The sequence below is a fragment of the Strongylocentrotus purpuratus genome, unplaced genomic scaffold, assembly GCF_000002235.5.
Source record: "Strongylocentrotus purpuratus isolate Spur 01 unplaced genomic scaffold, Spur_5.0 spur5_scaffold_5, whole genome shotgun sequence".
In the NCBI taxonomy this organism is placed as follows: Eukaryota; Metazoa; Echinodermata; class Echinoidea; order Camarodonta; family Strongylocentrotidae; genus Strongylocentrotus; species Strongylocentrotus purpuratus.
In genome coordinates, this window is record NW_022145611.1 from 42,526,108 (window position 1) to 42,538,571 (window position 12,464).

The following is a 12,464-nucleotide window of genomic DNA, read 5'->3' on the forward strand; positions in this document are numbered from 1 at the left end:
AAGAAATATGATATTTTATCCAACTTTCAGTTTGGTTTCAGGGAAAACATAGTACTGTTCATGCTTTAATGTCTTTTGTTGAAAAATTGCCCATTCAATTGACTCGTCTTCTCACACAGTTGGTATTTTCCTGGACTTCTCCAAGGCCTTTGATACGATAAATCACGAAATTTTACTTTACAAACTCGCCAATATTGGTGTCCGTGGAAAGGCCTTGGAGTGGTTCAGGAGCTACCTTTCTAACAGAAGACAATTTGTGTTTTTAAATGAGCAGGCATCTGATTTTAAAAATATTACTTGTGGTGTTCCGCAAGGGAGTCTTTTAGGCCCGCTATTGTTTATTATTTATATAAATGATTTTCATAAATCATCCAATGCTATGTCATTCATTTTATTTGCTGATGATACTAATTTATTTTTTTCACACAGTGATCCAAATATTATTGTTGATGTAATTAACGCAGAGTTGCGAAAAATATTAGAATGGATTAGAGCTAATAAATTGTCGTTGAATCTCTTGAAGACGAACTACATATTGTTCAGTAACTCCTTAACATCATTACCCACTGATATTATTCTTGACAACACCCCTCTTGAGCAAGTTTCTCATACAAAATTTTTAGGTGTTGTGGTTGATAGTAAACTATCCTGGAAACTCCACGTTGAAAATATTTGTAAAACTATATCTCGCAATGTTGGTATCATTAACAGACTTAAATCACACCTTCCACAACGATCTTTGCTTATGCTTTATTCTTCTCTTATTTTACCATACTTAAATTATGGACTTCTGCTTTGGGAAAACACGTACCAAACATTGGTGGAAAAAGTTTTATTACTACAAAAGAAAGTCATTCGTATCATATGTAATGCTCCTTTTCTTGCCCATACGGATCCGCTGTTCCTTGAACATAATATCCTAAAAATTAACGATCTATACTTATTACATCTAGGTGAATTTATGTATAAATTTAATTCTGGTACTCTTCCATTTGCGTTTCACGATATGTTTAAACAAAATCGTACATTTCATAATTATCCCACAAGACAGTCAGAAGAATTTCATTTACCTTTTTTGAGAACATTTTTCGCACAAAAAACATTCATCTTTGAAGGCCCTAAATTTTGGAATACTTTGCGTGTTGATTTGAAAAACTCCCCTTCTCTCTCAGTCTTTAAAAGAAATCTAAAGAAATCTTTACTGGACCCGTACAAAACCTAGCTCCTTGTTATATTGCCTGTGTATATTATATGCAGCAATTTTCATGATTATTACTATTGTCATTATTTTAATTATGATCATTATTGTTGAGATTGTATTATGTTCTCCAGAGAACTCGTCACCACTCGTTTACCAAGTACTTCCTCTCATTGAACTGCTTCTTTTTTTTGAAAATTTGATCTTGCGCGCAACCTTCATTCTGTTTGTTATCACCTTTCATCTATTTCTGTAGTCCACATGCAAACCTTTTCTCTTTACTGTATCCCTTCTCCTCTCACACTCTCCTTGTTTTCTTTGTACATTGTTCGTGTTATGCGTATTGTTTTGTTTCTCCTTTTGTGTCCTCTCTGTTGGCAATTATCCTTATTTTACTCATGTAACTTACTATTATTGAATACTACCACCCGAGGGGTCCACGATTTACAAGCATCGCTTCACAGTGGACCTCTCCGTTTCCAGCTTAACATTAATAAATTATTTTAAGCAGCAATATTTCTTGATATTCAAATATGTAATTCTGTTAAATTCATATTTTGTATTGCATGGTTACTACTTTGATTGTTTATTGTAATGATATTTCTATGAATACTGTATTCTTTTGCTGGAAATGAGAAAAAATAAAATTGAATTGAATTGAAATGGTAGCTGCGTCCATGAAAATCTCACAATATGCAGTTGTAATATATATTTCTAAACGGGAATAGGTAATCGATCGATTTTAATCAAGAAATATTGTTTTACGGCTTGATTAATATCTTGACCTTGAGAGGGAGCTATATACAACATAAAGAGTTTATTATTTACAATTTTATAACTTTAGACTCGATTTTAACCGCGACAACGATCACTGAATATTGTAGGATCGCATATGCTTCCAATATGTTCATTTGAACCAAATTCGTGACCCCATACCAAAACTTTGTATTACCTTTAATATGACTTGGAAGTTGGAAGTCTTGGAAGTTTTAATAAAAGTTATGTGAAGGTGGTAGCAGTTTGATTAGAGTTAGAATACATTAATGTTTTACTATAAATATGCACTAACAGGGGCATTTTTAGTGCAGGCGCGGATCCAGGATTTCTTAGGGGGGGGGGGGGCCCAAATTTGAAATTATGCGAGCCAAATATTGGTACGTTATGGTGACCAACAGTGACGTAATGCGGGGGGGGGGCGAGTTTCCCCCTCCCAGGCTTTGACGTTTCATTATATTATTAGAGAAAGAAGACGATTCGTTGTACCGTTCTCGAAAATAATTCTCGTCTGAATTTAGTTTTTCTCCTCCCGCGCGAAGCGCGGAAAATTTTACGATTTATTAAATTATTAGAGAAAGAAGACGATTCGTTGTACAGTTCTCGACTCTTAATCCTTGTCTAAATTCAGCCCCCCCTCCCCCTCCTGCGCGAAGCGCGGAAGCTTTGACGTTTTATTAAATTATTAAAGAAAGAAGACAATTCGTTGTACCGTTCTCGACCCTTTATCCTCGTCTGATTTTCCCCCTCCCAGGCTTTGACGTTTCATTATATTATTAGAGAAAGAAGACGATTCGTTGTACCGTTCTCGAAAATAATTCTCGTCTGAATTTAGTTTTTTCTCCTCCCGCGCGAAGCGCGGAAAATTTTACGATTTATTAAATTATTAGAGAAAGAAGACGATTCGTTGTACAGTTCTCGACTCTTAATCCTTGTCTAAATTCAGCCCCCCCTCCCCCTCCTGCGCGAAGCGCGGAAGCTTTGACGTTTTATTAAATTATTAAAGAAAGAAGACAATTCGTTGTACCGTTCTCGACCCTTTATCCTCGTCTGATTTCAGTTCCCCCCCTTCCCGTGCGAAGCGCGGAAGCTTTTACGTTTCATTAAATCATTAGATAAAGAAGACGATTCGTTGTACTGTTCTCGACTCCTAATCCTTGTCTAAATTCAGCCCCCCTCCCCTCCTGCGCGAAGCGCGGAAGCTTTGACGTTTTATTAAACTATTAAAGAAAGAAGACGATTCGTTGTACCGTTCTCGACCCTTTATACTCGTCTGATTTCAGTTCCCCCCCCCCTCCCGCGCGAAGCGCGGAAGCTTTTAATCTTCATTTAATCATTAGAGAAGAAGACGATTCGTTGTACAGTTCTCGACTCTTAATCCTTGTCTAAATTCAGTTCCTCCCCCTCCCCCTCCTGCGCGAAGCGCGGAAGCTTCTACGTTTCATTAAATCATTAGAGAAAGAAGACGATTCGTTGTACCGTTCTCGACCCTTTATCCTCGTCTGATTTCAGTTCCCCCCCCCTCCCGCCCGAAGCGCGGAAGCTTTTAATCTTCATTTAATCATTAGAGAAGAAGACGATTCGTTGTACAGTTCTCGACTCTTAATCCCTGTCTAAATTCAGTTCCTCTCCCTCCCCCTCCTGCGCGAAGCGCGGAAGCTTCTACGTTTCATTAAATCATTAGAAAAAGAAGACGATTTGTTGTACAGTTCTTGACTCTTAATCCTCGTCTGAATTCAGTTCCCCCCCCCCCTCCCGTGCGAAGCGCGGAAGCTTTTACGTTTCATTTAATCATTAGAGAAGACGATTCGTTGTACCGTTCTCGACCCTTTATCCTCGTCTGATTTCAGTTTCCCCCCCCCCCCTCCCGCCCGAAGCGCGGAAGCTTTTAATCTTCATTTAATCATTAGAGAAGAAGACGATTCGTTGTACAGTTCTCGACTCTTAATCCCTGTCTAAATTCAGTTCCTCCCCCTCCCCCTCCTGCGCGAAGCGCGGAAGCTTCTACGTTTCATTAAATCATTAGAAAAAGAAGATTTGTTGTACAGTTCTTGACTCTTAATCCTCGTCTGAATTCAGTTCCCCCCCCCCCTCCCGTGCGAAGCGCGGAAGCTTTTACGTTTCATTTAATCATTAGAGAAGACGATTCATTGTACCGTTCTCGAAAATAATCCTCATCGGAATTTAGTTCCCCCTCCATCCCGCGCGAAGCGCGGAAGCTTTTACGTTTCATTAAATCATTAGATAAAGAAGACGATTCGTTGTACTGTTCTCGACTCCTAATCCTTGTCTAAATTCAGCCCCCCTCCCCTCCTGCGCGAAGCGCGGAAGCTTTGACGTTTTATTAAACTATTAAAGAAAGAAGACGATTCGTTGTACCGTTCTCGACCCTTTATACTCGTCTGATTTCAGTTCCCCCCCCCCTCCCGCGCGAAGCGCGGAAGCTTTTAATCTTCATTTAATCATTAGAGAAGAAGACGATTCGTTGTACAGTTCTCGACTCTTAATCCTTGTCTAAATTCAGTTCCTCCCCCTCCCCCTCCTGCGCGAAGCGCGGAAGCTTCTACGTTTCATTAAATCATTAGAGAAAGAAGACGATTCGTTGTACCGTTCTCGACCCTTTATCCTCGTCTGATTTCAGTTCCCCCCCCCCCTCCCGCCCGAAGCGCGGAAGCTTTTAATCTTCATTTAATCATTAGAGAAGAAGACGATTCGTTGTACAGTTCTCGACTCTTAATCCCTGTCTAAATTCAGTTCCTCTCCCTCCCCCTCCTGCGCGAAGCGCGGAAGCTTCTACGTTTCATTAAATCATTAGAAAAAGAAGACGATTTGTTGTACAGTTCTTGACTCTTAATCCTCGTCTGAATTCAGTTCCCCCCCCCCCTCCCGTGCGAAGCGCGGAAGCTTTTACGTTTCATTTAATCATTAGAGAAGACGATTCGTTGTACCGTTCTCGACCCTTTATCCTCGTCTGATTTCAGTTTCCCCCCCCCCCTCCCGCCCGAAGCGCGGAAGCTTTTAATCTTCATTTAATCATTAGAGAAGAAGACGATTCGTTGTACAGTTCTCGACTCTTAATCCCTGTCTAAATTCAGTTCCTCCCCCTCCCCCTCCTGCGCGAAGCGCGGAAGCTTCTACGTTTCATTAAATCATTAGAAAAAGAAGACGATTTGTTGTACAGTTCTTGACTCTTAATCCTCGTCTGAATTCAGTTCCCCCCCCCCCTCCCGTGCGAAGCGCGGAAGCTTTTACGTTTCATTTAATCATTAGAGAAGACGATTCATTGTACCGTTCTCGAAAATAATCCTCATCGGAATTTAGTTCCCCCTCCATCCCGCGCAAAGCTTTACGTTTCATCAAATAATTAACGATTCGTATTACCGTTCTCGCCTCTGAATCCTCGTCTCAATTCAGTCCCCCCCCCCCCCCCTCCTCCCCTCCTGCGCGAGGCTTTGACGTTTTATTATTAGAGAAAGAAAACGATGCGTTGTACCGTTCTCTATACTCTTTAATCCTTGTCTGAATTTCAAAGAGGTGGGGTCGAGGCGGCGGAGCCGGCCCCAGAAGCTCAGGGGTTTTAGGCGTTTAATTAAGGTCAGATGAGCATATTTTTGTGTATACCTTATTATTTTGTGACACTGGCAAGTCACTATTTGGCGTGGGGTTCAGGGGGCGGAGCCCCAAAAAATCAGGGGTTTTAGGCATTAAATTACCGTCAGATGATCATCTAAGGGCCCGCCGTAGGGCCCTAGATGGAATCCAGGGGGCAAAGCCCCCGGAAGCTTAGGGGTTTTAGGCATTTAATCACGGTCAGATGAGCATATTTTGATGCCTCGAGGCTCTCGATCCCCGCCGTACCTCGGGCCCTGACATGTAGGAATCTCAAGAATCATATTTTTTGCCTGGTTGTAAATTTAGGAATTTTTTTATTTTCCAACAATCACATACAAACGTATAATTTACTAAAAAGTGAGGAAAAATTTCGGAAATTATGTCATTTCAGCATTATTTGTAATACACCGTTGTGGAATCAGAAATAAACCACGTTTGAATTTGATTTCCCCCAAGCCCCCCCCCCCCCCCCTCTATCAGTACGCCAGTATCTCCTCTTTTCCTTTTTTTTCTTTCCCTTTCCTTCCTTCTCTCTTATTTTTTTTGATGGGGGGGGGGGGGGTTAACAGCCTGGGAGGCAAGGCCCTTTCGGCCCCCCCCCCGATCTCCTTCTTCCCCCTTTACTTTTCTTCTTCCTCTTCTTTCTTTCCCTTTTTCCCTTTCTCCCTTCTTTTCCTTCTTCTCTCTTTTTTTTTTTTTTTTTTTTTTTTTGCGGGGGGGGGGGGCCAAGGCCCGCTCGGCCCCCCCCCCTGGATCCGCGCCTGTTTTAGTGGGGGTATGAGGGATATTTCTGTGTGCAAATTTTAAGAGGAAAAAATGCGAATACTAGAGGATGTTTGAAATTCTTCTTGGCCAACTTGTCTGCATCATTGGTCCGACAACCCCCCCCCCCCCTATTAAAATGGTCACAATGAACTTGAATTTAAATATCATAAGAATTAGTTTATAGCAGAATAAAATTAAATTTGCACACTTGCAGCAGTAACTGATGTATATTGTTTAGCTTTATCATAATATTGGCAAAGCTGTACCTATCAGAGTAAAATCTGACTATGCAGAATCCACCGCCTATGGAGAATGGAAATGGGCCTTTCTTACAATTACACACTGTGTATTCATTTCAATAATATTATTTCTACACAGGCTTAGTCATAATTGAACCACACATGCATTAATACAGATTCATGTTGACAGCCGACATCCAAGGATGGGTACCAAATCACACTGGTTGTGGATCACTGATGGGTGTAATACCCTTCTTCAGAGTCCAGGGGGTGTTTCACAAAGATCCTAAGTTGAACTTATCTCTAAGTTGGACTTAAAAAAACTGTGGAAAGCCGTTATTATCATTGGATCAATAAAAGTTATTTTAAAAAGCATAAAATGTTGATTCAAATCATTCATATTTTATTTCATCATGGGAGATTTCATGTTCTTGATGTGGAATTTATGAAAAGTCTAAAATACTTGAATTTTTGCTTTTGAATTATTTTATTACAAGGCTACAAATTGCTCTCCATAATATTTAAGTCCAACTTAGAGTTAAGTTTGACTTATAATCTTTGTGAAACACCCCCCCCCCCCCCCCCCCCCCCAGTTGATAAGCCAGGGTTCCCGATCGCGATCTGAAGCTGGTCATAAGATGGTAGAGGCTGTATCATGCGTAGAAGTACAAGGATGGAAATTTTTCATCACATTTCCCTACAACTGAGACTCGATTAACAAACAATGAGACCCAGAAGCAGAAGTCAATAGATCTAGATTTGATCTGTTTTCTTGTCAAGGACTAAATCTAGAAAGTCTTGTTGCCTTTAGTCATACATACATACATACATATTGGTATTTATTTAGCGCCTTTACATGAACATGCTCAAGGCGCTTTACATTTCAAAATACAAACATAATAGTTATATACTCTCCAAGTGCATTTCACTCTAAAAAATGACAATTACAAAGAAAACAAATGAGTTTTTAAATGTCTCTTAAATGATGCGACTGAGGTGCAAGAACGAATGCATAAAGCATAGACCTAGGTCTATGCATAAAGGGAGACTATTCCAAATAGTGGGACTAGAAAAAATTATATTTTGTTGACCCTTCTTCGAATTGATGCGGGGGATTTGCAGAAGAAGGGGGTCTGACCTTGAACGTAATGGACATCTTGATTGCTGGATGGGACAAAACAGACTAGAAATATAGGATGGGATAAGGTTATACATGGATTTATAAACAAATAGTGAAACTTTATACATTATTCTCTTATGAACAGGTAACCAGTGTAGTTGTTTTAACAAGGGAGACACATGATCATATTTTCTTGCATTTGAAATAATACGGGCTGCACGATTCTGGATTCGTTGAAGTCTATCGATATCAGAAACATTTATATTAATCAAGAGGGAATTGGCATTATCAAGACGGCTTAAATCAAGAGAGCGAATAGCATGATGGCATGCCTCATCAGTTAGCATCCTTCTGACCCTAGATATGTTATACAAATGAAAATTTAAAGACTTACATAGTGAAGTAACCTGTTGAGACATGGTCAAAGAAGAGTCAAGAACAACACCTAGAGTTCTAAAACCAACACCAACACAACTGGCTCCATGCTCCACACCGACCCTAGACCGAAATTTTCTGTCTCTTTCGTCTGACTCTACTCAAATCAGAGGCGAACGAACGAAAGAGACCTTAATGTTCGGTCTACACCGACCCCAGACCGATCTATTATTTTCCTTCGGGGTAATGCGAATTGTTGTCCGGTCTGAGATGTGGGACTGTGGCCCATCTGATTGTCGGTATCCTTGGAGTGACTGGGTATCAATGAACTTTAATTCAGTCAGTCTTAGTCTCAGGGATAGTAGATCCAGTCAAACCATTCGTCAAATATCACCTGGTCTCATTGATCAAAAAGAGGAAACTTATTTTAACTTGCCAAATGGATTCAGCTCGTCTGGTAAATCAGTTCTAATGTAGAATAGAAGCTGGCTCCCGAAAATCCAAATCCAAATCAAGCACAATCTCGCTCCTCCTGTTCCGTACTGCCGCTGAGCTCCGAACAGCTGGTCGCATATGAAATTCGTCAGATAGAACCCCGCTTCTTCAGCATACTATGTTCGTGTGTAAAGTTACGTCGGTTCGCTAGTGCAGGACTTTGCATCAGATGTATTGAGCAAGGTCGGGGGAAGGAGTTTCCTTTAAACCACGCCCCCTTTGAAACTTTTTAGCCAATGAGAGAATACGTTTACGTTTCATTGTAATGTGATCTGCAGTTTCATTCAAGATATCGATTTTAATTACGTGCACTTTGCTGCTAATTAATGGAGCTAGGCGCTACCACGGAAAGAGAGAAAAAAATTATAATCTCTAAAAAGATGGATGAATCATAGACAACAAAATGCACAAATTAGTGAAAGACGATGAATCATTAAAAACTTCGGTTTATTTCAAAAAGAATTCTAGGTTTAAAATTATTTCAAAACTATCAAGTTTTGGACAGGCATTTTCTGGGCCAGTCGCATGAAATAAGACTAACTTGAAAGTTTTATATTTGTCGCCCTCCATTTCAGGTTTGTGTTAGGTCCATGTTTTGAGCCAGTAACTAAGGCCATGTAAAAAAAAATATTCATGTTTAGCGACCCCGCCCGCTTCCTTTTGGGGGGCCGCCTCCTTTTTTTTTTTCTTCTTTTTTTCTTTTATTTTTTTAAAGGAAAAATACATGAACAACATACTGTAAAATGATCAGGTGTATAAAGTCGGGTTAAGACCACGCCCCCCTTTGAAACTTTTTAGCCAATGAGAGAATACGTTTACGTTTCATCGTAATGTCGATTTAAATTACGTGCACTTTGCTGATGATGAATGAAGCTAGGCGCTACCACGGGAACAGAAGGGGGAGAAAAAAAATCTAAAATCTAAAAGGATGGATGAATGATAGACAACAAAATGCACAAATTAGAAGAAGACGATGAATCATTGAAAATTTCGGTTTATTTCAAAAGGAATTCCAGGTTTAAAATAATTTCAAAACTATCACGTTTTGGACTGGCATTTCCTGGACCAGTCGCATGAAATAAGCCGAACCAAGTTTTATATTTGTCGCCCTGCATTTTAGGTTTGTGTTAGGTCCATGTTTTGAGCCAGTAACTAATGCCTCTCTAAAATATACCTGGGACCCAATCCGATTAGATTGGACTCACCCATAAATACTCTTTAAAGATACCAACAACAACAAAACACTGTCATAATTATGTAACATTAATTGATATGATTATTTTGTAAACATTATGTCATCTTTAGTACGCTCTCAAAGGAACTGAAAGATAATTAATTAATTAATGGGCAATGTAACCCTTAAAATAAGTTCATTTGTATACATTAAAGCAGAAAAATAAGAAACTCGGAAGGGCGAAAGTCTGGAAACGTATCTGATCAATAAAGAGTTATGAATGTTTGAAATATGGTACATTGTGTATCACGAAGACTATGCGAATCTCAAATTATCAGTTAGGTCAGTACAAAGCCACCTATACACATAGTTTGGCCAACTTGGTTTCACTAGGTCACAACATGGCGTATATTCTTTTGTTTTGTGCTTGCCCAACAAAGCAGTAGTCGCCATATTGTGACCAACTCGAACCGGCTTGACCAAACTCTGTTTATAGACGGCTCTGGGTCAGTGGATTGTGACGTAGTCGCAGATAAATCTCACGTTTGTCGTGTACACAAATACCATTAATTTCTGTTTTTCTTTTAAGTGCCTTCTCCCTTGGGCCACTGCTTAAAACATATTATGGAATAAAGAATATTATCATGGGTCCTTTAAAGAGAAAAGACCATCCTGAGACATACAACAACAACAAATTGAAGTTGCAGTCATTTTTGTGATTAAAATTATAGGAAATTTGTTCGCCACATGATAGATATAACAAATTCAGCCAAATTAAAGAGTGTATACCTATAGTGATTCCAAATTTCCAATTTATTCCAATTTTCACAAGTCTGCTTCTCAGATTTCCCCTTTCCTCTGGAGTACTTTGCAATAAAGGTTGGGTTTCCCTCTAAAGTTTCAACCAAAAGGGATTCTCTATTTCAAAAAGACACCAACAAAAATTAAATAAATCATGATTACTAATGAGAGGCAGTTTCCCCTCCGAGTGCTGACCGGGCCCACTGATGCTTGTCTTTGATTTTAGGACAAAAGCAGTAGATAATTCGTGGCTCTGCAGTCTTAATTACACTAGAAACAGAGCTTCCAATATACTTGAGAATAATAGGTACTCTATCAGGGATATATCTAAATAAATAAAGAAATAATTGAATGGAGCTAACAGACGACAGGCGCCGCTACCCCCTCCATTTTTGTTTTACCACACCACCCTCACTCCCTCCCCTGGAGCTCCCGTAAAAATATCAGCTACGACTCACCCCAAGCTTTGCATCACTGGGACCCAATTTTCATTCATTTTAAATTTCCCGCCTGACTTGAGAATGCACCTTCCCACACTCCCCGGTACGTAACAATACACCCACAACAAAAAGTGAGTCATTTGACACATTTAAGCATAATTTTCGTGAGTCAGGGTGTAAATTGACTCATTAGTAACAACCAATGAGTCTCTATTGACTCATTTATATTTCACCAGTGTGTCAATCATGAGCTGACGCATTTGCAAAATGCTTCGACTGACTCACATGGTCGTAAAAAATGAGTCAAGATCGACATAAGAGCATTTTAGAAGAAAAAAGTGAGTCAACTTGAAAGTGAGGCTGTATGCATGCGCGCGCATGCTTTCGTGACGTCATCCAAAATGCGCATTCTCGAGCCATATTTGAATTCCCGATCGACGACGCGACGTCGCCATCTTATATCTTGGATTCAGAAGAGTTTTGACTGCAGCTAGTGAAAAATTGGTACGCATAATTATTCATATGGTTTTAAACGATGATTTTTATGACTGGATTCGTGGGCTGAATCTTCTGATTAGTATACAAATGATGCATGCGTTCATTTTACGATATCCGCACTCGAGTTGATGAGGCTGTGTGTAACTTAACTATAGATTCTCACTATGAACATGACAGACAATGAAAGCGGACAAAATATACAGTTCCTCAGGAAAAAAAAGGAACATCCCTTCACTGCTATTATGTAAAAATGTGTAGAACGGGTGAATATGCATGTGACACCTGTTCTACACATTTTTACATAATAGCAGTGAAGGGATGTCCCTTTGTCTACCTGAGGAACTGTATATTTTGTCCGCTTTCATTGTCTGTCATATTCATAGTGTCTACTGTATCGCACGAAGCCGTGTCGAATGAAAACATGCATGATCTTGCATCATTGTTTTATACAACGAAACTCCTAGATCCTTGTTATTTGATGTAAAACGAATTAATTCAAGATTGTTTCGTGACAGTATGGGTGACAAATAAATCTCAAGTTAAGGCTTAATTTAGTGCGTACAAAGTAGATTTTTCAGATTCGGGTAGCGGGACCACCGATTACATCGCTAAAATGTGATATTTTAGGATATATTTTCCATTGCAAATGTGGACAGTGACTCTGGCATGGTATGGTATGTGTGTGATAGGCCTAGGGAGTAGGGGGGTCTATGTCATGATGCACCCACAACAAAAAGTGAGTCACCCTTACTCAAATTGATGAGTCACTGGTTTGTCCGTACAGCGAAACACTTGAAGGATCATGTGAGTCACTATGACTCGATACAAATGAGTCTTATTTATCTAAGACTCACTTGTATCGAGTCATAATGACTCACATGATCCTTCAAGTGTTTCGCTGTACGGACAAACCAGTGACTCATCAATTTGAGTAAGGGTGACTCACTTTTTGTTGTGGGTGTAAGAAACGTTT